Below are 25,552 nucleotides of genomic sequence, written 5' to 3'. Positions count from 1 at the left end.
AAACCAACCTTAAAACAATAATTCACAACAGTGTCACTGTAAAAAGGCTAGTGATTAGGGGCTGAGGTGTCAGTTGGCTGGATGTAAAGGTTCATTAAATGGATTCTAACAGGAAAAGAGTAGAATATGCAACAGATTGGAGAAAGCCCCCAAATTGGTAAGCTATTTTAGGAGACCATAGCTGGTGATGTACACTATAGCAACTGAAGAGAGAGGAGATAGATTGTGAAAAGTAGACCTCAATGAGAAGAACTGAAAAAAAAAAAAAAAAAAAGCAAACTATAACTGATTTACAACAGCCTGTTAAATAATTTTAGAAAATGTTACCCAAAATGGGGGAATACTTCAGATGCTGAATTATGGTTTTGCATTAACTGAACCATAGGAAAATTTTTTGGACGAGCAATTATCATGACCTGAGATCTATTCCAAATATACTGGTGGAAAAAAAAAAAGTGACAGCTTCAGTTGTTAAAATCCACAGGCTATTGTAGAGAAAGCCTCAAACCCACTGCACAACAAGCTTTTAGCAGCACCTGGACTAAATACCAGAATCTAGAAAATACCCCAAAGTGAAAAAATATCCAAAAACACTGCTAAGATTTTGATAGATTCATCTGCAATGACTAAGCAGCAACAAATAGGGCAGGTTTACAGTGAAAAATTGCAGCGTGTGTCAAAGCAGAGTACCAGCTTCTGTGTGAAAAAGACCATTAGTTGGTAGCAGAGTCCAATGTCCCACAACATGACGTGTTCTAGTAGTCCCCAGCCACCCTTTTGCTGTGCTGTGAGCTGCAGGAGCTGGAGGATAGGAGGCAGATTGGTTTATTCAATTGCTGAGCTGCAGAAGGCTGGCAGTGAGCTGCTGCACCGGGGGGTGGTCACTCAGAGCTGTGAAAAGTCTTTCTGAAAAAGGCAGTCACGAGTGTCTGCACCACACAGTGTAACCAGTCACATCTCATCAGAGATGTCTGATGCCCTAATGATGTCTGCACTTCTTATTGACTGTGCACAAGAGAAAAAACTGCCTTAGACAAGGAGACTTTGTCCCAAGCACCAGCTCTGGACTGAGTCTACTTAAACAGGGTTTAAACAAACTCTTGTGAATTGTGGCTCTGCTGTTTTGAAAAGGGCTGTGTTTATCCTGGGCACTTGAGTGTCACATCTGTGTCTTTTCTTTGACTGCCAGGATCTGGAAGCTTGGGATCATAGCAGCAGCTCCTAATCAGGCTTTCCTACGTGGTGAATCTCTTTTTGATCTAACCCTGTTAAAAGGAGGGTTTCAGACAAAGTATGAGGCACAAGTCCAGCCACCATCTTTGAGACCCTGTTTTTTGTGGAAAAATTAAAAATTTCTGTATTTGCCTGGGATATAGATCTGCTTTGTAATAACTATTTCAGAAGGGGATGTGTTACAAAACTCCCATGTTTGACCTCTCAGGTTGTCACACAGAAGGGGAGCAACCACTGTCTGATCATCCCTTTCATTCCACAGACTAGTAGAATAACACAGACATTTTACATGAATTTTACATGAATCCATTAGGTCTCTGACCAGGCTTCACATCCATTCCTCCATTTATAATGCTTCAGCTACAAATATCCTGGCAACATTCTGCTCTTCCTATCTTCATAAAGATACATGGCAAATCTACTTTTCTCTCTCTTGCCTCTGTAACAGAGTGAAGCCTACAGTAGTGTACCCAAATTGCCTTGCTGCTTTGATTCCTTAGGCTACATTTTAGAATATAAATATCTTGCAGCTCACAAGATGAGCATGGGATTTCCAGTATGTATAAGCTATTAGAAGTGAAACAATATAAAACATTCTGAAACTCTTGCTCCAGAAAGTGATGTATTAAAACTATCTTAGCTGCAACTTGACAGTGTAGAAATTATCACAGGGCCTTATATAGGGAAACTGCTTGTAAGCAACATTAAGGGAGATGGGCCACTAACTCCTCAAATAACAATGTCTTAAAATAATGAAAGTGGAAAAGAAGAAACTTGAGGCATCCAAAACCTGCAAGCTTATCTTAGTAGATAAACTACTGTTACTAGCTACCTATTGAGCCAGCTAATGTTTAATTTCACTAACCTTGAGTGAAGGCCTGTGTAAGAGGCACAATCAGACAATAGGCGCAAAGGAAGAGATAAGGAAAAATGTAGAAAGATTAGCAAGGAGAAAGGCTAGTAGGAGATTTTGTCTGCTACAAAAAGAATTAGGTTCTTATTGGGGGGAATAAGACATAAAAGAAAGGACATTAGAACACACTAAAGACAAGAGATCTGAGCTTTACAAAGAGTACTCTGCAAAAGAAGTCATTAATATATATTTAAATATAAATATATATACACATATATACATTTTGCAGAGATATGAAAAGCTTTATGGCTTGAATTGTGTTCCAACCATATTTTCACTTTCTGAAATATGCATATTTTGATGTTGGCAATGGGATAACACTATTTGTGTTCTATTTATCCATATGCATAAAACTGTGTAAGATATATATTATGCTACAGCTAAGGCTTTGATACACAGGAATATTCCCTCTTTTAAATTATTACCATTTCTTTTTACCCATCAGGAGCTTCATCACAGCTACCTGCCTCGAAGAGACCACATTTATTCAAAACATCCTTATGCTTTATATTGATGTTCCAGGCAATTCAGAAGTGGGACATCTGTCTGTGAGCACCTGGCAATAGTTTGCTGACAAGAGTAAAGAACATAAAGGAACATTGTTCTAGACCCCATCAGAAGAGCCAAGTAACAGAAGTGGAAAGAGACTGGTTCAGGCTTCCTTTCTCAGCTGTAAAACACACAGAATAGGCAGTCACGGCTGCATTGCTGGCTAGTAATGAAAGCTTTGGGCTGCTACAGCAAGTTTTGATGTATCAGCCATCTCTGAAGCAAATCAGTAGCTCAGGCAATTTCTGGACTCTTTGAAGGAAATCTAAAGTTAGAATTTCTGACTGCCTGGATATTTCTTAATACCTGAGGCTGGTTAGTGGAAAACACGAGGCATTTGGAGTTTACTGGAATTTTCAGCATCTGAATATGGTCCTATCTGATAAATCCTCAAAGTGCTGAAAGCATACAGAAGGAAAGACTTAAAACAGTGGATTTCTTTTTGTCCAAATTGCATCAGCCATTGCTGTGGCAGAGAGCAAAAGGAGCTATAATGCCTAAGGAACACTTCATTATATTGTGCACACTCACATTTTGTCCTACATGTAAGGACCACAAGGCATGTTCTGATCCTAGTACATATATCTGTGTTTATATACTTCTCTATGTATGTAATATATTATTTGTATTTTATATAATGTTTTGAGTAAACTTGTGTACCACATAACAATTCTACTGCTGACATGCATGTATATACTAAAACAGAGATACAAGATAACGTTAATGTGTGTAATGACCAAGAACAGTTGTAGTAGTAGTAGTAGAGTCAGTAGAGCTAGGGAATTTTTTATAAGTTTTAGACTAAAGGAGTATGTGAAGAAAAGGCAACAATGAAGTATTCTAAAGGAGCACACTGTATGTGGGACACTCAAGCCAAGTATCATGAGTTTAACAATTGAAGCATTTAAAGTTGTTGGGTTGTTTGAGGATTTTACAGTCAAGTGAGTTTCAACCTGGACTGATTCCTTCATCTGTTTGAAAATCTAGCATAAACACCTGTGCTGAAAGAGAAGGAAGAGCAGGCATGGGGTGGGAAAGAGCAGTCTAGGGAGGAGGAACTCCTTCTTCCAGCTCTGCTTTGAAATTCCAGCCCTGGCAGCACCTGGGAGTTCTGTGCAGACAGATTATAAGAAATCACTTCTGTTGCTGCATACAACCAGAGCCATATGTGCATATCAGAGCATTATAAATAATGCATTCTTTGAATCTTGTTACCAAAACAAACAGACCATTGTTGAAACACCCTGCCAGCATCTATCTCTTGTTTCCACTAAAAATTTTCCTTGAACTTTCAACTTGTAACTGTCAGCCTTATAAAGAAAAAGGAAAAGGCAAAGGTCTCTGACAACTTGTTAAGGAAAAAACTTTAGTGGAAACTTCAGGGTAAAACATGTTTTAAAACCTCACCTGTTCAAATCATCCTTTTCTTGTATTTCAGGGTGTTTTACTATTAGCCCACTGGCTAATAATAACTTCCTGTGTGTTTATTGGAAGATGAATGTGTTTTATTTGCCTGTTTAAGTTCCAGAAATCTGCTCTATTTCAACCACATATGAAGATAAAATATATTGGTTGGTGAGGTATGAGCAGGTATCAGCAAGGGCATAGTCTGCTGGGATGAGACATTCATTCTTCCCTTAAGGGGATATATCCAGTACCTTCCAAGTTTCCACAGGTGCTTATGTTGTAATGAAGACAGATATTTCAATTTATCCAAGTTTTAACGAGGGGAAAATAGAAGTATTATGGTTAAAGACCCTTTCTGAAATTTGTATATTAGTTTTGGGCAAAGCCTTTAAGTCTGAGCCTAAGGTTAAATCATCATAAATGGATATGCTCAGGGAGTGGAAAAAAAAAAAAGAAAAAAAAAAAAAGCTGATTTAAAGAGAACACTGGTCATAGAGGACACATAGAGGAAAAGCAGGAAGGTAAGAAGACTCATCACCCCTCTTTCACTTGAAGCACATGTTGTGAAGCCTTGTGGGCAGCCATCCAAATTACTACTGACAGTATCCACTCTTCCATAGAGATGATCTGGGGGTGACAGAGGAGTGTCCCCCTTTCTCATTGCCACTGCCACCTCTGCAGATGTACAAGGTTTTCTCCTCAGGTGTGCAGTGCTAGCTGCAATTTCAATATGGTCTTATGTTACTCCCAGGGCCAGATAATATTCCCCAAACCAGTTATAGCTGCTTTGTTGCTGTTGGTTTATACTGCAGTATAAACAGTAGTGCCTCACTGTTGCAAGTATTTATATAGTCCCTATCATTGCTGAGCCCAAGTCCTTCCCAATGTTAAATGTGTTTATTCTCACAACAGCATTGTGAGGGCAGTGCTGTTAGCCCATCCAGGAGTAGGAATTCAGGACACAGGACAATCAAGGTCTGAACAAAAGCATGCAAACATCTGACTGCACTGATTCCAGTAGCGTTTATACATCTAACCAGAACTTCATGTCCATGCCTATACAGCCAGCACACCACCCCTACACAGTCAGCACACCATCCCTACACAGTCAGCACACCATCCCTTGACAAGTTATGGAGCAGGGAATTCAAGTCAGCTCCCACCACCTAGCAGATGTCTTTCTTTTCCACGAGGAATGTGTCTGGTGAAACACGGGAATAACACTGCATAACAAGGACACTGCCTGCCCTGAGGGGTAAATACTGTGGTCCCTTATTGCTGTGTAGATGATTTTCAGAGATGGAAGTGGAAGAACACTAAGGTAATGTAAAAGAGAAGTCATTGTGGAGTGAAAAGTTAATCACTTCTTCCCACAGTCTCAGAAATATCTTTGTAAAGTTACACCTCCTAGAGGCAACTTTTCCCCTGGTAGGAATCCTGGTAGGAGAGTTACAGATGAGTGATGGAGTTTTCCTGCTGTGCTGTGGGTTTTCTTGCTCTGGACAGTCTGTGGTTCTGAATTTTTCCTACCTAATGACTACAGGATTTGGTCTTTTAATTGGTTTCTGTGTATTAATTGCATATGAAAAGCTAAGGTATTTATCTTTGTAAAGCAGTCCTGAATGCTGAATAACCAACTATTTTTCACAAGGAGTTTTACTATGCAGCCTGAAAGGGAATGCAGATTTATACGATAAATACAACTGCTCCAAAAGAGATGAGATTTATCTTAGCAACTGGCTAAGTCTCTCTAGGATTCATCCCCAGCCACAGTCTATCAGTCAGTGTATCTCTCTTCTAAGATTTCAATGCAATAAACCATACTCTTTTATAAATGATAAAAGTTTTATTTTTTCAGAGACATGAGGAATTCCTTCATGTGAGAGTTCTTTATCCCTTAATGAATCACATTAATAGCAGTAATATTAATAATTTACTTTATATCCTAATCAGGATTATATCCAAATTATTAGGCACAGCCTTGAGCATAAATGAACTAGGGCAGGGGTAGTTTAGGGTTACAAGGCTAATATAGTCTCTAGACCCAAATAAATAAATAAAAATCTTACCAAGAAACAGCAGAATTTTAACAATTGCCGAGCCAGCAGGATGCTGGAATCTTTGCGAGTTCACCCTTTATGGCCCAGGAAAAATACATTGTTAAGCAATTTTGTTGTTCCTACCAGCAGACCTTGAAGTGGAAATTAACGAGTGGTGGTATTCTCTCACACCCAATCCCCTGTACATTTGCATTCATTTGCATATGAATGCCCAGCTAATTGTTTTGAAGTAACAATTAAGAGAACAATAGAGGAAAGAAAAGGGACTCCAGGCAGCAACTGACACCTGGGACTCTGTATTAAGAAAAGCTTTTACATATTTGAATTAAAAATAGACAAAGGAACAGAAACAGGCAGGCATAAAATTCATTACTGTAAGGAAAGTAGCACATCACATCCGCGCACGCTACCATGCTCCAGAATATGTTTCACACTCATCCAGCCAAGAGATGTACAATATACTGGATGGTCGAGGAGGTTTTTCCTCCTGGTGTGCATTTTAGAAAAAAGTTGTTTGCTCACATTCCCCATATGCCTAAACCAAAGAGTTTGAGTTCAGAAGGAAAGGATTATTTTGCCAATTTGGCATCAATTTCAAAGTGGATTAACCTTTCCTGAGAAGTTCAGATGTGCATGGATTCAGCAGTACCTTCAAACCATTTGCCTGCAGTTAGAACTGGATCCATTGGAATATGATAATAGAGGTTTCATTTCTGTATAACACCATCAGTGCCATCTGAAATTATTACTCAGGCTGCATTTCCAGTAGGGATCCAATTATCCGATTGTTGGTGCAATGTGATTTGTTAGAGGCAGTCCTCCCTCCTGGTAATGATGATGTAGCTTTTTTTATCTGGAGCAATTGCTGTTGTTAACTGCATCGCTGGCAAATGCTCAGGCTCTGCTGTCCCCTCCTGCAAAGAGAAGCTTGGGGTTGGGAAGTAGGCTAGGAATGGAGCTAGGCACAGTAATAACCCCTGCTACTAAAGAGGTTTATTGACTTCAAATTACTGATCACTAAAACCACTTTTGTACCCAGTAGGATCATCCGAGCCCTCCTGTAGAGAAAAATGCCAGCACACAGCAGAACAGAAGGAAGTTTGAGGCCACAAGAAAGGTCCACATCAGCTAAAGAACTGGGGAGCAGTGGGGCTGGAGAATGGAATAAAGCTCTGGATGAAGAATCTGCAGCAGTGGCTTCTCTTGGGGACACGAGCAAAATCCTGATAAGAGCTGCAGCCCAGGAATGGCTCACACAGGACACTATTTTTAACCTGAAGCTCCTTTCAACGAATTTTCTTTTATGGAGCAAAGAGGAGATAAGTTGTATACTGTTATAAATGATCAAATCGTGAGCCAAACTTATAAGAAAATTTAGCAAAGATTTATTAATTTGTCTGTGAGAACAAAGCTCGGTCGTCAAAACCACCAGAGCCGAGGGTCAGTGTCGAGCCCGGGATTGGCACTGGGTGAACCTGGATCTGACCTCCGAATGTCAGAGTCTCCCCCTGTTCAGGAATGCTGCCTTGCGCAGTGAGTTCTTATACAGTTTATTCTGCCCGAGGCAGAGATGATCAAATGTTCTTTGTGTCTCTTCACATGCATAACCGTGGCTTTACATGTGCAGGGGTAGACAAAGACTCAGTCCAGGCGTCCAGATGTTGTCAGAGAACTTCGGGGTAGTCAGCATTCACATGCATCAGGGTGGTGCCATCGATCATCTCATCGTGGTAGATGTAATCATCGAGGTGATAATCACTCTTGAGTGGTCCCTGCAACCCGGGGAAGCCAGGATTATCGCCCTGGAAGCTTCTATTCTTACGTTAAAAACCCCGATGTTATCTCAATGAACTAAATATATATGAATAAGACACTGCTCCTGGCCAGGGTGGTCAAAAGACACAGTTTGGATCTTACAATATTTTATACATTAATAGCATGAATTATCTCTATCATATACTACATATACTGAGTACACTTCAAGAAATTAAAACAAACAAACAAAAAATAAAAAACACAACCCCCCAAAAACATATAGATTAACTCTGAAAACCCAGGCTCATGACCAGCTATTTCTGATCCAGGTAAGACCATAGTCTGCAAAGGATGTCTGGGAGACACTCTTAATGCAAAGGTGAAAATTGTAATCTGATCATAAAGTACATTTCTCAAAAAGCAAAATTACTTTGCCTTGAATAGTTGTGAGCTATTCTGCAGGTAATAGCATCTTGGTACTCTGGTGGTCATGGGTGGCAAAACTCACTAAATGCACCAGGCCTTTTTAAGTGAGAGGTCTTATTATCCAGAACAGTGAAAACTTCCTCTTTTGCAATTAAATTATTAATTTTAAAAAGAAGATACGTACAATCACAGGAGCAAGTTATCTAGCTTTTTTATTGTCCTTCCTTAAATATCTGTAATTTCTGGTTTGTTTTGATAAAAATTATCGTGAGATAACACACATTATACAATTGTATATATCACACCACAGCTAAGGCATGTGAATGTACTGCATCATGTTTGAAGATGATCCTAATAATGAAATGAAATATTTATATCACATTCTTTAGTATTGTCATGTTCAAGTTGCCTGAATTGCTGGGAAATAAATGTCATATCTATACAGGACTACAATGGCTTTTCTCTTACTTGATCACAAAGATAAGTAAGATAGAGCCTTTGAAAGGCACATAGAACTTTCACTATAAGGGATTTGAAAAATATGGAATAATCCATCTCTACATTATTTTTTTAAATGCTCATCCTCTTTTAACTTTTCCTGTTTTCACTTTTCCTCTTTTCCCATTCTTTTCATGTACTTCTAATACATTAAATAGAATGTTATGGATTGAAAAATAAAGGTCTCTGTTAGGGATGAATTATTTTTTTCTATCAAGTCGTCTGAAGGTTAGACAGTCAACACCTACAAATTACACAGATGTGTCATATTCCTAAATGAATTGTATTATGCTGGCACACCTATGAATACTAAAAGAGATCTGCCACAAATCTCAGTATAAAATGCACCCCTCTAATTCATCTGGGAGTATACTGAATACAAGAATATTGTACCACTCTAAAAAGCAACAACATGCTGTGGGTGATGTTCTTAGCAATTAGTTCTTCATCTCTTTGTTGGAATAACAGCTCTCTTTCCAAATTTGCAAACAAGGGAGTCACTATGAATTGGTGACATTGTTACACAGCTTTCATATTAAAAGCCATCCTCATGTGTGGTGTATGAAATAAGTGAGAAAGGGAGATACTAGCAAGAGGAGGGACAACTGCCTCAAAATGTAATGCTAGATGTTTATTTTCAAAAAGTCCGCCTTAAAATATGATCTAATCCCTTATCATTTCCTGTGAACAATGTGCTAGGAAGGAGAGAAAGAGTTGCCATTTTACAGCAGCAATAAATGATAACACCTTGTGCAAGGGAACCAACTCTGGGACTGTTGACTGAGGAGCCAAGATAAGTGGCAGTGTGTTGATCAGCCAAAACTACAATGGGGACAAAGGGAAGAGAGTAGCTCAGCAGCCTCAAAATTTTCCTTCAAGCCTGGTGAGAGCAGCAGTGGACAATGTTCCACCAAAACCAAGGACATTGGTTGTTGGGATTGATTTAATGGAGGAACGATAGGGAATGCTGAGGTGTGTGAACTAGCAGGTCCAGAACCAGGACGCTTCTTTTGACATTATGGGAAGATAAGATGAAGAACAGATTGAAAATAATATTTTAGGAGTATTTACTGGAACAGGTGGGTAATGGAACACCTGGAGGTGGTAGAGTTTTAAGGGTGATTAGAAGGATTTTGGAAATTGATCAAGACTGGTGCTTAGGCAGGGCAGGAGAACATGATACCGTTATGACTGGGGGTTTTTCTAAAACAGAGTTATTTCAGAAGAGGATAGCTTAATCTCCTAATTTTATGCCATTTTAACTTGTTAATTTAGTATTCAGCATGCTATGAATTGACCTTCTATTTCATATTTATTGGTGAAGGCTAACCTAAATTGTCACAAGTTGTAATTTTGTGGTGGACCTGGTGAAAAGTAGATTCTATTTTCAACATTCAGCTCCAATGGCAGTACAGTAGTAAAATAATTAGAATGTATACATGAAAGCTGAAATAAAATTATACCCAGAGGGCCAGTGCTAATGCATATGGTACTATAGTAGAAATACGTAAAGAAAGATTATACACTAGGTAGTCCAAAGAGATTCTAGTCAATCTATCATGAACAAGAATCATAATTGCCATAAACCACAGTAAAAAGTGCACCTAGTCAGAGGTCACTTTGTAGCATGAGGAGGACAAAGATAATGAAGTGTGGTCAAATAGTAGAATCCACCCTGCAGGGCTTTGATTAGGGCACTTGCTAATTCTTTAATCTTTAATTGTGCATGTGTAAGGTGTGTGCTCTGCCAAGACAATTCAAAGTTGCATTTTCTTCTGTGTGAATGTGTGAATCAATATTAGTGATTGAGTGAGACAAGCTCATCTGTTCACTCTGTCTTGAAACATGACTTATGTGGTGAGACTACATCTAGTGGGAGGGCAACTGAAATGCTTATAGCCAAATGAGTGAGAGCTTGCCAAACAGGTTTTCTGATCTGTAACAAAAGCATCTGGACAAGAGCTAGTGCTAAAATTGTCATTTAGTTTGGGATCAAAGAGGTCTGCATTTACCATAGCTTCTGCTATTTTTGTTGCCTCAACTGCCTTGTAAAGTGAAAATCAGCTGTGTCCATATGTCTTCCTGTTGTAGAGCCATGGAAGCAACAGTTTAATGTTTTAAATGTTTCTAGACACCTGTGGGTTGTTGCTTACACATTTCAAAGAGAAAAGCAGGTATAATACAAGACTTAAAGAGAGTAGTTTAATACCCAAAGTTTATGAAGTTGGTATTTTCTGTTCTTACTCAAACTGATTTCCAGCGCTTCATATTTAACAGACAAATATGCAGCTGTGCAGAGCAAATGCTTAGCCATCCTCTGGACAATCTTGTAACTATTCCAGACTCTCAGATTCTGAAGAAGAAGAATAATTATTTTCTGTTAGCGGATGCTTTGCTAAATTATGCCCTGATTTACAGAGAAGGAGCAGAGGCAATCCCCCCAAAACCAAAGACAAAGTCAAACTCAGAGGGTGTATGGGTAAGAGGAGAACTACAAAAAGTCATTAAGTATGGTAGATTAAACGTTAACACAGCATATGAAACTCTCAGTCACTTTATATTAATTGACAGTTATTTGTCCATTTTATTTATGCCTGTAAGGCCATCCACTTGAATCATGGCATACAGAAAATCTGTTCTCTGAAGGCATGCTTTCTACTCCTGATGCTGCTGTGGTTTCTTTTTTTGCTTAGAAGAGAATACATGACTGATGATTGTGAATTAAATGTAAGCCAGTGAGTTGTCAGTGACAAATATGAATTACGTGCACTAGTACTAGTCCAGATGTCATTGCTACACTCTACTATTTTTCCTTTAGGAGCTTACAGCCCATAATTAAGGTTTAACTTTCTTTTTAACACTTTCAGATCCCAAAGTCCCACATAATAAAGTGAGTTATTTGTACATTAAAGTTAATTATTTGAGAAGAAAGAGGATGTAGAGACACTGATAAGTATGCAATAATTTTGAAAAAAATACTATTTTTTAATAAATGGAAACAGTAATTTTGATGAGTATAATAAAAAAGGAAAGGAATGCCACCTCTCAAGACATGACAGATTGTCCAGATTGTCATTTGTTTTCTTTTCAAAATGTTTATGGGGTGAAAATCTAAGAGTAATCTATAGCCACAAGCACTACTCTCTAGATGCATCCACTTCTGCTCTAGCAGCTTCTTTTTCACCTATTTTTAAACCGAGTTTCTTGAATCTATAGTATTAACCCCTATGTTTCCCAAATTGCACACAGCACTCTAACAACATGACTCCCACTGACTTTAATGAATCTTGCTGCTGAGGATTATGCAGTTGACTGATGGCTGCAGTCGCCATGTAGGGTATGCAGTCACAGATCATTACACTGCCTTGTCTCTCTTGCAAGCCATAAGCAGTAGCTATAGTCTCTAGGCAATCAGCTTAATTTGCAATGGGCTTAATACAAAATAGCATGAAACTGGAAGGGAACATTATACTTCCCCACCCCATGCTGAAAGGAGAAGACCTGATTTCATGTTATCTATCAGAATAAAGTTACCTTCCCTCAAGAAAAAAATAGTACTTGTTTGCTTTTGAGAAAAAGCTGAAATTTTAGCTAGCCCAGCTCCCTAGGGCTATTCCTCTTTCTGTGTTCACATGTTTAATTTTTCAAGTGAAAAGTTTTCAATTCCAGTCTAATCCACTATCAAAGAGTAATGTATTAAGAGAAAATGTATCAGACTTGTATGGGTTCTCATATTTTCCTGTCAAAAATGGGTAGGAAAGGGGCAATTGGTCTGCCTGCCCCCACTGTCACCTTGGAGGAGGAAGGGGAAGCAGTGAGTACATCTGGAAAACAACCCCATGTTCTCAGACAGAAAGCCTAACACGTGGCTGTCCGGGGACTCTGTGAGACCACCAAACTACAATGATGGTCCTTCCCTTTCTCTTTTCTTTTTTCATCCTAGTGTTTTTCTGCCATGTCTTGAAAAGAAAGTCTGTCTGGCAGCAACACTCTTCTCTTCTTTGTTCGCTCTGACAGGAGAGGAAAAGTATCAAGTAATGAATGAGGGCTGCAGTCATTTGTAGTTGGTGCATTAAATTCATAAAATGAATCCAGAACAAGTGTCCTGCTTGATCCTGACATTTTCACCTTGACATGGCTTAGTTGCTTCAGTAAAAGCACCTGAAGATTTGTATCTTCAGCGCAAGTCTGTGTTCTCATAGGGGGCTTTACCTTACCAAACATCTCCTGGAAATGCAATACAGCAGAGGAGAGTCTAGGAGGTTCTTGTGTGGCAGAGAATTTTCTGACAGAGCTGGTAGAGACCCAGCAAAGGGAGATGTCCTGCTGAACTGCTGTTTGTGAGCAAAGAAGGACTGGTGGGTAATGTGGTGGCTGGAGGCCATCTGGAGCCTGGCAGTCATGAAATAATACAAGTTTTTGATTCTCTGAGAAGGAAGGGGTTCAGCAGAACCCTTTGGCCTGTTTAGGAGGCTGGTTCAGACTGTCCCTTCAGGAGGCAATCCTGAGGAGTCCAGGAAGGCTGGACATTGCTCGAGAAAGAAATACTGAAGGCACAGGAGCAGGCTATCCCAATGTGCTCTAAGATGAGCCAGATAGGAAGAAGATTTGTCTGGCTGAACAGAGAGATTTAACTGGAACCTGGGATAAAAAGTAGAGTTTATGACCTTCAGAAGAAGGGCAGGCAACTTAGGAGGATAAAAAGGATGTCATGAAATTGTGCAGAGAAAAACAGAAGGACCAGAGTCTGACTAGAACTTCATCTAGCAACTGTCATGAAAGAAAATATAAATTCCTTCTATAAATACATCAGCAACAAAAGGAGCGTTAAGGAGAATCTCTAGCCTTTTATGGATGTGGGGAAACACATGGTGATAAAGGATGAGGAAAAGACTGGAGTATTTAATGCCTTCTTTGCCTCTAATAGAAAGACCATTTGCTCTCCAGGTACCCATGTCCTGAGCTGGAAGACAGGGATGGGGAGAAGAATGAGGCCTCCATAATCCAAGGGAAAATGGTAAGTGACCTGCTACACTACTTAGACACGCACAAGTCTATGGGGATGTGCAGGAATACACAATGGTACTGAAGGAGCTTTCAGAAGTGCTCACTGAGCCACCTTCCATCATTTACCAGCAGTCCTGGTTATCTGGGGGGGTCCCAGGTGACTGGAAGTTAGTGAATGTAACACCCATCTACAAGAAGGGATGGAAGGAGGATCCATGGAACTACAGGCATGTCAGCCTGACCTCAGTACCAGGGAAGGTTGGACTCCATGATCTCAAAGGACAACCTAATGGTTAGATGATTCTGTGTTTCTAAGCTGCTGTTAGATTTGAAAAGAGAATCAAAGTTTTTATTTCCCTTCTTTGTGTCGAACTCTTCTCAAATAATGAAACACCTTTCTTCAGATTGTAGTCTAAATCTCTTGCATTCTGGTCTCACATATAGGTTCACCAGCAGGAATAAAACAAGTGTAATAGGAGGCAGCAATATCCTTGTGCAGCAATATTAGCAATTTATTTAATTTTTAATTCAAAGTTGTAAAGAAATAGAAAAATCAATGTTATTATTGCTCCTAATGAATGATATGTGAGAAGTATAAGTTTCTGTTGTACAAAACAGAATGATCTTTAATTGGGATATCCTGTGAAAGCCTTGCAAGAAGGATGTAACTTTGGTTTCTGGCAATGAAATAGTACCAAATTGATCCAAAATATATTTAACATGAGTGTATGAGTTATTATTGGACATTATAGAAAAATTTGCAGAGAAGATCTGATAAATTAATAAAATTCTATGTGGTTTTTAATTTAAAAGGGCAGATAGGTGGTAAATACATACATATATGGTCATATCCCTCATGAACATAAAATGCTAATTCATGTGGTTTGTATATAAATAATGAGTAATGATTATAATAAGCTGCTAATGAGAATATGATTAAACTTTGCTCCTGCAAATAATATTATGTAATTAATTGGATGTTATTTAAGCATTAACGTCAAGACATATTCACACAAAAAAGTAAATGTCTGCAGGCATGTGTAGGCTTGGTGTGTATATGTCCAACCTTACCACATTTCAGAGCACTCTTGTAATTAGTGTGCACCAGACAGCACTGGGCTAGGTAAGTGCAATTGCACACACACATAGACATGCTTTAAGAATTGGATATGGCTCACAGTGTGAGGAACTGGAATTCACACAGCAAGTCTGTGCTGGAACAGTGAATTAAAGGCAGCTCTCCTGGATCTCTGGCTGGAGCTCTAGCCTTGGTAAGATCCTTTCAGACCAGGAAACACCTAGAAATATTTATGAAATTATAGTAGTTATAAATGAACAAATTGATTTTGGATCTTGCACAGTATAATTTTTCCAGCTGTTATAAATATTGTCTCGTCTATAATGACTGAAGAAATGTAAGAAGAAAATACTGGCCAATAAGAGTAAGTAGCTGTTAAGATTGTTCATGGGATTATAAGGAATGGATTAGAAAATATGCAAGACTGTTTTATGCAATACTCTGTACAACACAGAGCTTCTCAGGATTGCATTTAGGAAAATGATGATGATGATTAGGAAGACAAAACCCTTGGCACTAGATTGTCAGGAAAATCCTTCTGTCCAGTTGGTTTAAATGTGTGCTTGGGTCAACTTGCTTGTCTCCTGGAGTCACTTTTCTGGACATCACATCTTCAGGTTTTGCCTCTGGAGTCTTAGGGGTGTGCTCCTGTCATTTGGCAGCTTTCAGCACTGCCTTTCTATGGTGTCCTGTTGTACTTAGGCAGAATTCTCCCTTGCACTCAAAAAACTGTTTTAAAGCAGGAAATTAACCCAGCACTTCCTTTTAAATCTGATGTATCATTTCCCTGTGTCTGTCAGGGCTCTGTTACTGTGGGCTTTGCAAAAAGCCCCTTTGGCTTCTCCTGAGGTATCATGCACCTCCAGCTGTTGCATAAATACCTTAGCACCTTAAAGCTTGTGCTTGCTTATAGATTTATTTATTCTTTCAACTCACTTGAGATTCTCCTGCAAGTCCCATGCTGCATCACTGAGGTCTGTTTTAAGGTTTCAGAAGTATCTCAAGGCAGAAGGCAAAAAATTACTGAAAGTTTTGCAATTTTTCCATCATGTCTGCCAGCCTGGGCAGTAAGTGGCAATAGATACTGACTTCTTTAAAGTGCTCTGCTCAATGATTTCAGCTCAGAACAGATCCTGGGTTTGCCTGAAGACTCTCTGACTACTTTTCAGCTGCTGATTTACTCTGTCTTAGTTTCAATGAGCATAATAACACCTCTTGTTTGCAGCCTTGTCAGCTTTTTCTTCACCAGCCTCATCACAGCTAATGGCACTTTGCATTTCAGTAGTTCTACCTTGACTTTGCCCTCAGAGTGTTCTAAAATACGTCCTTAGGTTTCAGTTCTTCACAGACCCTGAGATGAATGCTCTGTTTTTCTCTATATGTTGTAAGTCTGTACTCTTATGAGGCTACTATCTATTGCCCAGAGGGGTGATAGATGTGCCACCCCTGGAAACAGTCCAGATCAGGCTGGATGGGGCTCTGAGAAACCTGATATGGTTGAAGATGTCTCTGCTCATTGCAGGGGGGTTGAACTAGATGATCTTTAAAGGTCCCTTCCATTCCAAACTATTCTGTGAGTCTATGATATTATGACTCTATGAGTTGCTCTGCCTTGTTGCTTAAGAAGCCACTGATATCCTTTTTTGTCAACAGCTATATACTCCAAGTAATAGCATGGCCTGCATCAGGATTTTTCTTATTGACAGCCTGCATGCCTCTAGTGCCTTAGGAAGCTCCTACTAAATATAATCAGTCCTTTGTCACATTCCTTAAGTCTGATATTAGCACTCAGATGCAATGCTGGAGCTGTGCTGCAGTTGGCTCCACAATTCAGCTGGACTATTGAACAGCAATAGGTTGCTGATTATTTGGTAACCCAATCAATATGGCAGCTTTCAGTTGGCAGCCTTCTTCTGCTGTGTGTTTATATATTTGAATCAGCACATAACTTTGAATTTGCCAAAGTCACTTTGCAGATGGTCTTCTCTGTATTGGAAATCACTGTTCTCAGTCACTGCATGCACTGCCATTTTCATTTTCTCTGGTAACAGTGAGATTAGGACTTTTTTTTCCCCACTTCTCTTGAGTGAATTCTTATAAGGCTGAACATTTTTATTTGTGTATTTGTACCCACTTTACAGAAAAATTATGCTGTTTCTAGACCATTGCACTCAAAATCCTTTCTCTTTTTTCTTTTAAGGTTATTTGAAGCAATATGCTTGTTCTGTGCAATCAGCTATCACTGTTTTGACACTAGGCATTTCAACAGTCCATGTTTTTTGGAGAAAGTCCTCTAGGATTCAGAACTTCTTCCACCACTGTCTCCCAGGGTCTCAGCCTGCCACAGGAGAACCTGGTTTTCTTCCAGAGACAAGAGTAACTCAGCCACAGAACAAGAGTTCCCAGATCTGCTATTTAAATGTTTATCTTCCTTGAGATTTCTCAGATTCAGGTAAAGAACTTACTCTGTCACTCCATACAGGAAATATATTACCTACCAAAACTCGCCACTGATTCATGTTTAATGTATTTTTCCATCGTGACAGTGTGATTACAACATGCTGACATCTGGGTAGAGACTCAATTCCCACTTCCAGTATTTTCATTCTTGTGTAAAGTCATTGTAGAAAGCAGCAATTTTATGGGAGGGCGTTTCTGGTGCTACTGTCATGCTGCCTCTTTGGTTTTGTTTTTATCCCATGTTTGCCTGCACACCAGACAGTTTGTTGCTGTGAGACTCTGTGGCCTGACTGTTGCCAGCATGTCTCACACACTGCCTGCTGAGTCAAATCATGGAGCCTTCCAAGTTTCCTACCTCACCATGACAAGTCGTGTCCACAGAGATGCTACAAACACAGCCAGAACTTCAGGCTGGGCTTCCCTGAGACACTCCTAAAATTCCTCACACCAGCTGCTTAGAGTATTTCTTCTTAGGACCATGACATTTACCACAGGCAGATGCTGACAAGTAGATTTTTCTGTAATGCTACTCCAAATATAATTATCTTACTTGAGAGATGAGTAATACAGAGCTATTTGGTCAAAAAGATCCAGCAGCTCAAACCACAAGTACTGGAGTGGAGAGAGTTGAAATCTCTTTTACAACTCGAGCTTCTATAAACTGAGATGAAAAGAGATTTCTTTTACTCAGACTCCCAAGGAGGTCAGAGAATGTGGATATTTGTGTCTATCAGTTTGTATCTCTCTGCTAATAACTTGTGACCTCATTAGTTAATTTCAGTCAAATTTGACTGAAGGGTACCTTTACCCTTCATTTTTGAAAATAATTAAATCTGCATTTTAAAATAATTAATTAATATAATTAGGTGATAATTAATGAAATAATAAATCTATATGTTTTATGAAATTGTGTAACCAGAAAGGGGAAAAAAGCACTCCAGCATTCTCCACATGGGAAAGAATTCCCATGTGAGCATGAATATCTTTTGCAAGCTTTAGACTAACAAATCTGCAAATAAGAAATACAATTTATCAATTATAAGCATTTTAAAATATATATACAATTAAGGCAAGACAAAAACTGGTGGGAAAACATGTTTCTTGACATGACTCACAATAGTATTGGTAAATATTGTCCTCTTCCTTTCAGCACTCTTTCCAGGTTTATCTACATGAGGGACTTGGGGACTGCTTGGACAAGTTAGCATATTAGTGACAGTATTCAGCTGCAAATGATGTAGAAAGGACAAGTGCAACCATTAGAGTACGAAAAATCTTAATTGCAGCTGGAGGACTTCTGTGTTATGTCCTCAGTCTTCTGTCCATCTTAGAGCATCTGAAAAAGGATTCATTTTCTCATTTTTGCCTAATAGAGAGCAGATGCACTGATATGGGATATCTTTTTCAGTGCTCTTATGCTCCCATTCCCAGTGACCGTGACTAACTGACACAAAATCAAACGGGCTTTGTTTATGCCAAAGACTTTTTGTCTATTCAGGCTGTTAAACCATGCTTAATGTCAATGCAACTTCACTAATCTTTTAACATGATGCCATACACTAGAAAAGGCTGCTTTCCTAATAGTATTTACAATAGATAATAATTCTCAGTAATTCATCTCACATAAAACTGGGCTGTGAATGGAACATATTGAATACAGAAAAACCCCAAAAAACACCCATACCTCGAAGAATATTTGGTGATGAGATTCACACTGACTGTTTTGAAGAAGGAGACAGTCAAAACAGCAACAAACATAGACCACCTATTTCAAGTCTGCAGAGCTGCTGAATCTGCTTTGATTTTCCATTTCTTGCCTCAGAATAACATACTGGAGTTTAACCTTCATTATATGATTATGTCTGTACTTCTCATGGTAATTAAGTGACCTTCCAGAACAGTGAACAAAACTTTCAGGCTGAGAGATTAATTCTGAGAGGTGTGAACTTTTCTGTTCATCCCAATCGATGTTAACTCTGGAGCCTTACAGATAGCTTACGTTTCAGTCTCATTAACTATTTCACTGCTGATCACTTTGCATGAAAGGCTCACTAATAAAATTGAGCCACAAATGAAGCTTCTCCCAAACGACTGAGAGCTCCAGACCCACCACATCCTCTTATCTGCAGCATATGTAACAGTAGTTTGGCACCAGAATGGGAATCTGCAGCATACTGAAGACCAAGACCAAAAAGGTGGTCTTCACCAAAATGTGAGGAAACAACAATAAATAAAATTTCATATTAAAATAAATAAAACAGGAGTCTCTGTCCTGAAATTATTATTCATGCTCATATTTAATTCAAGAAATACCTTTCTTAAATGTTAAGGAAGCTGTTATAGAATTTCTAAGCTCGCTCTATGGGTATGCAAGAGAAGCCAAAAACACTGCAGCACAGCATGGGTCCAGCTGGAAAAAGCATACATTGAGCCCTGATCTTAGCTAAGCAGATTAGTACCAAGATAGAGCCAAATCACTTTTACATGTTATTCTGATTAGAAGCTACTCAGAAAAGTAAGAAGGTGACTTTGTTCCCCACATGTATTGGGTTGAGCACGTTTAACTCTTGGAACTACTCAGCACTTCATAGCAGTAGTCCCTCAGTTACTTTTGGTGCCTCACTTACTAGGGCTGTCTCTGCTTTTAAATGATGCCAGGGTGCAGTTGAAGAGGAATGTGAAGCATCTGAAACAGCTCTTCTGTAACCCCTCTTGGTCAGAGGCACTCTGGCACTATTAGACACCCCCCAAAGCTCTCCCTTGGCAGCGCTGCCGTGCCCAGCGCTCACCCCTGACATGCCCCAGTGCCAAGGGCCGCAGGGCAGAGGTTTGGGACACTGACTGAAGTGTTTGGAGGTGCCCAGCCCAACATCACCTCAGCCAGGAAACTGGTGGGGCTAACCACCCAAACATTCCTTCCAGCTTGAGAAGAGTGCAGGGTGCTCATGGCTGGGATAAGGTCAGGCTGAGCAGTTCTCAGGTGGAAAGAAGTGGACGTGCTGAAATCTACGCACGGGCTTATGAAATTTCTGTTGGTGCTGCTGGAGTTAGTCAGCGTTATATAGCCCCTGGATCATCAGGGACTTTATGACCTGTCTTAGTCTATTTGTGTGCTAACAATAACTTCAGCTGCTAGTTTCATGAGCTCTGCTCTTTGCAGGAAACAGTAAACTGTGCCTGAAAATCAGTATGTAAAATACATTGTAAGGGAAGGGAATAAAACAGGGCCACACGCAAAAAACATGAAGTGACAAAAGGCTGTAGGAGATTAATAAAATTTAACTGGCTTACAAATAGAAAGAAATAGAATTGTTAAAATAAAACTTAACTGAAATGAGTTTTTTAAAAATTTTCATATCTCAGATCTGCAAGGTTGTTTTTGCTGACAAGTCTGTAGCTTGTTATTTTTATACTTTCGGGTTTCCATCTCTTTATATCAATCTAGTGAAAGCTTATTAAACCCTTATTTGAATTTTTGTATCTTTTTCTGCCTAAACCTTTACAGTGACTCACATAAAAAAGCAATATTTTAAAAATCTTTATATAAAAGCTAGAATAGTAACCCAAGTTTTAGGAATATATTTTGATTTTATCAGGCCTTGCTAAGCAAATGATTGGGAAATAAAGTGCTATTTCTCCTTGAATATTTAGACGAAGTGAATATATTTTGTGGCTTGTGTGGAGAAAAGAAGACTCTACTGACACTCCAGCCTGAGAAGTCTGCTTTGCACTTGGGTTCTTTTGGAGATAAGTTGTTCTAATTAACTGTTCCTGCATAACTCAGCTGCTTGTCAAATGTTGTTCTTTTCCAGTCTTCTTCATCAAATCTCAATGGAACAGATACTTCATCATCGTACATGTCCATATTTGTTGTTTTGTACTCACAGTGAGTAAATGTATTCAAAGGTTTTGTGAAATATTAGTCTATTCATTCTGTAACATCTGAATGAGGCACACCAGTTCAGCACAGGTAACTTGTTTTCACGTGCAGATTTTATAATGGGAAAGTGCTTGAGAAAATTTACCTTTTTCGCAGTTGTACGGTTGGCTTAGGCAAAGGTGTCTCATTTTTTTTTCCATTTTTTTTTTCATCCATCTCATGATTTAATACTTCACCTGCTGATCATGATCATGCTAAAATACTTGGGTGTTATTGAGATTAGGATTCCATGGGAATATTTCTCCATTAAAGAATGATTTCTATGTTTCTTAACTTTCTTTACTAAAATCTTACCAATGTCACACTGAGACTTTGTCATTTGTCTAGCAGCACTGGAATGACGTTGCAGTATAGAAAAATTCACTTTCTTTGGCATATTCTAGAAATTCATGAAAAGTGATGTAAATTTCATTACCTTAAAGCCAATTAGTTGGGATGGTAAAATGGGAGAAATGCCAATTATTTGGGGTGGTCACAGTGATATCCAGTGAATTTCCTGATTTCCAAGAGGCTAAAAAGTGTTCAGTGCTAATAAGATTCATACTTTGGTCAAAAGGCCTATCTCTGCATTTCTTCACAGTTCTTCAAGAATTCTGCAGATTTATATTAAATTTTTCTTTGGCATTTGGGCTGCCATTCAAACAGGTGTATCAATTATTATTTGTGGTGTCTGACCATTATTTGAAACAGCCTTTTCTTGTTCCATATTAGCTTCATAGCATTTCAGCTCTGGACAGTCTGAAACATGACATGGCTGCCTTTATGTGTGACATTATCTGGTGTCTTCTACAAATTAGTTACAGTGTGCTTCAAAGGAAAATGGACTGTCCTTCCAAAAGGACATACATGAGCATCTGTTTTTGTGAATTTCTTACAAGTTGTCTAATATTTCATCATAGGTTCTTTTTAGCCTCTGCTCTTAAACTGGCATAGAGGTAACTTAGTTGATGCTGGCTGTCATTTCTAAATTGCTGTGAGGTCAAGATTCTCATGTTCTCTGTCCTGTCAGGCTGTTCCAGATAGAAAATTTACTAAGTACATATTGATCATTTTCTTGTAGTATTCATCTAAAATATAACACTGAAGCTTCAACAGAAAGTACCAGATATGTCAAAAAGCTGTTAACAGAATTGTGTAGAATGCTGTGCAGTGGGCATTTTCCATACTGGGTTTTCTAGCTTTGAAAAACAGATTAAAATTTTCCCCATTTAAGGGCAATTGGAAGTAATTCCTTTTCCTATCAAATACATTTGCATGGGTCTGCTATTTGGTGTGACTGTCACAAATTTAGCTGATGACAATTTTTACCAGAATGCTTTGATTTTCAAAATATCCTGTGTGCACTTAAATTACCAGATAATACTGCTTCTTCAGGTTTCTTTAAGAGAGATTATTTAAAAAAAGGAAGTGGACATGAAGTTTTTAAATTACATTGCTACATTTTCCAGAAGTACTCAATATTGAACATGATTTTAAAAAAATTACAGTTGGCTGAGATATGGGTTTTATTGGTAAACTGTCCTTTTGGATAAACATATTTTTCTGTAGTTGCATCACTGGTATATGATGCTACTACATTTTAGTGTTATATGCCTAAATATGTATTAATAATAATAATCAGCAGCAGCATAATCATTTTTTTATGTATTTGACACTACGGTGTTTTATTGTTATATGCAGAATAATAATAATAATAATAATAATAATAATAATAATAATAATAATAATAATAATAATAATAATAATAATAATTATTATTATTATTATTATTATTATTATTATTATTTAAAATTGTATTAATAAAATACCTGTATTAATGAAGGAATTGAAGTACTTTTAAAATCCCAGTTATTTCTGTCTCACACCCTCATACAGAATTACACAGAATTACATAAGGGTTGAGATGGGGAACCACCTCTAGAGATCTAGTCCAACTCCCTGCTCAAACTAAGGTCAAATAGAGAAGGTTTATCTGGGCTGTGCCCAGTTGAGTTTCTACTATCTCCAGGAAAATAGACTCCAAAGCCTCTCTGTATAACTTCACTTGTTGTTTGACTATCCTTGTTAGAATATTATTAGAATTAGAATCATTATTCTTATTAGAATATCTTATATAGAAATATTTCTGTGGACCCCTCTGGGCCCATGAATGTGTATATGTACAGTTTGTTTGAATGTTCCCCAAACTGAGCCCCCCACAGCAAAGGTAAGTCTTCCTTGCTCCTGACCAGCTCTCCCTGGTGTCATGGACCTGGGATTGCTGAAGATCAGTTTTCCATTTGGGACTGAGGGAAGGAATGCCTCGTCCTCCCTCCTATCCCCTGGTACCCTGCCCTACTCAGCCAGCATGCTGAGCTACATGTTCCACTGTGTTCCTTTTGCAGCTGGTTGATCTGTGCAAACCCTTCTTGTTACTCTTTGTACCCCTTGCCAGATTCAGCTTTGAGTGTGCTTTTGTTTTTCTAACCCCATCCCTGTACACAGAGCCTCTCCAGTCAACTCCCTCAGGGCAGCTGCAGTACATGGGCTGCATATCTGTCCTTCTTTGTGAGACTTAAGCAGCCTTTTCAAGTCTGGTTTTCTTGATACACTCACCCCTTGAGAATCCCATGATATGTCGCTTCCAATTATAGAGGAGGAATACCATGATTTCTTTTCAAAGGATGAAACAGTGTCTCTAACATATTTGAGGGAACTGGCCACCAGAGAAGTTAAGACATTCTGTGGAGCATAATGTGCCTTCCAATAGGGTTCAGGGAATTTCACATTTTCTGCTAAAAGCAATGAGTGCATGGAGAGGTTTGTTTTCTTGGAAAATATAATCACCTCATTCGTCAATGAAAAATGAGGGGTTTGGAAAAATTGCATTTATTGTGAATGCAATGCCCTGAAATTAAGAACACTAACATCCAGCTTCAAGGGACTGGCAGCAAAGTGTGTTCCTTTCACAATGTAAAGTATAGCCCTTGGACAAGCTGCATTTCTACAGAATGTAAAACGAGCCTCCTACAGCACCTTGCTTCTGAGGTCACTTGTTCTTTTCACATGAAGATGCCACCCTGTAAGCTTGGGAAATCCTGTGTCACAAAATAGCTGTGGGCTGGCCAGAGACTATAAATTATGTTTTGGAATTTGGGGTGTTATCCAATATGAATGAGACCATTCCTTTTATATAAACAACTTTCTATTTTTTCCTGTCCATTATGCTGGAGCTAAATATAACATACTAATGGGCTCTGTAGGCTTGCAGTGGATTTCCTCTTGTGACTCAATACTTTTCTATTAATTTATTTTTTATGTGTTTCCACTCCTATTCCTAGCAGCACAGCATGTATCCTCACTCTAAGAAAGAGAGAAAGATAAAGAAAAAAAAAAAGAAAAAATAAAAAAAGAAAAAGAGAAAAAGAAAAAGAGGAAAAAAAGAGGAAAAAAAGAGGAAAAAAGAGGAAAAAAGAGGAAAAAAAGAAAAAGAAAAAAAGATAAAGAAAGATTGCAAACCATGATTTATCTTGTCTTTGAAAAAAACATCTGCAGAATAAAATGAGCCTCTTGATGCCGGAATTGTCATCAATGATGACTTTGACAAAATGAGCAATACATAATTTGCTAGCTCCCTTGCGAAGCTGAAACAGATTGTCGAATAAAACACTGGAGGAGATGCATATGGGGTGAGTAGACCAGCTTTGAATATGAACACATGCAGGTGGTCATTTAGTAGTGGTTCTAAGAGGCAGGACATCCCTAATTTGGAGGGTCATTTGCATTTGGAAATGCTCACTGATAAATAGTGATGTATTTCCCATAGTAAAGCAGGACTGATACTGCCAAAACTACAGCTATTTCTGTTCCAGTGTAACTTGAACAAACCAGATAGCCCAAGGCAAAGTAAAGAGTGGTTTACACTCCAGCAAACCTGCCATTAGTGGTGGGTTTGCAGAATACAGATAGTAAGATTTGAAAAATGCTCTCAAAAAAATAGAAAAATAGAACTTCACTCTCTGGTAAGAAATTATGGTTTTCTTGTAAGGCAAATAGAGCAGCTGTATTGACTGAAATGTTGTGTAAAATAGTCAACCTTCAAAAACGTTTTATCACAACCTCCAATTTTGCCACTACTCTGAATTCTCAAATTGCACATTCCACCATCAGTCACTTGACAGAATATGTATGTTCCTGTATCTCTCTTACTCCTTTTCTTGACTATGTGCCTGTGTATACTGTTAGAT

Source organism: Agelaius tricolor, unplaced genomic scaffold (assembly GCF_023055355.1).
Source record: "Agelaius tricolor isolate 1412-34295 unplaced genomic scaffold, bAgeTri1.0.p SCAF_8, whole genome shotgun sequence".
Classification (NCBI taxonomy): Eukaryota; Metazoa; Chordata; class Aves; order Passeriformes; family Icteridae; genus Agelaius; species Agelaius tricolor.
The sequence above is the reverse complement of the archived record's forward strand: the minus strand, read 5'-3'. Positions refer to the sequence as shown.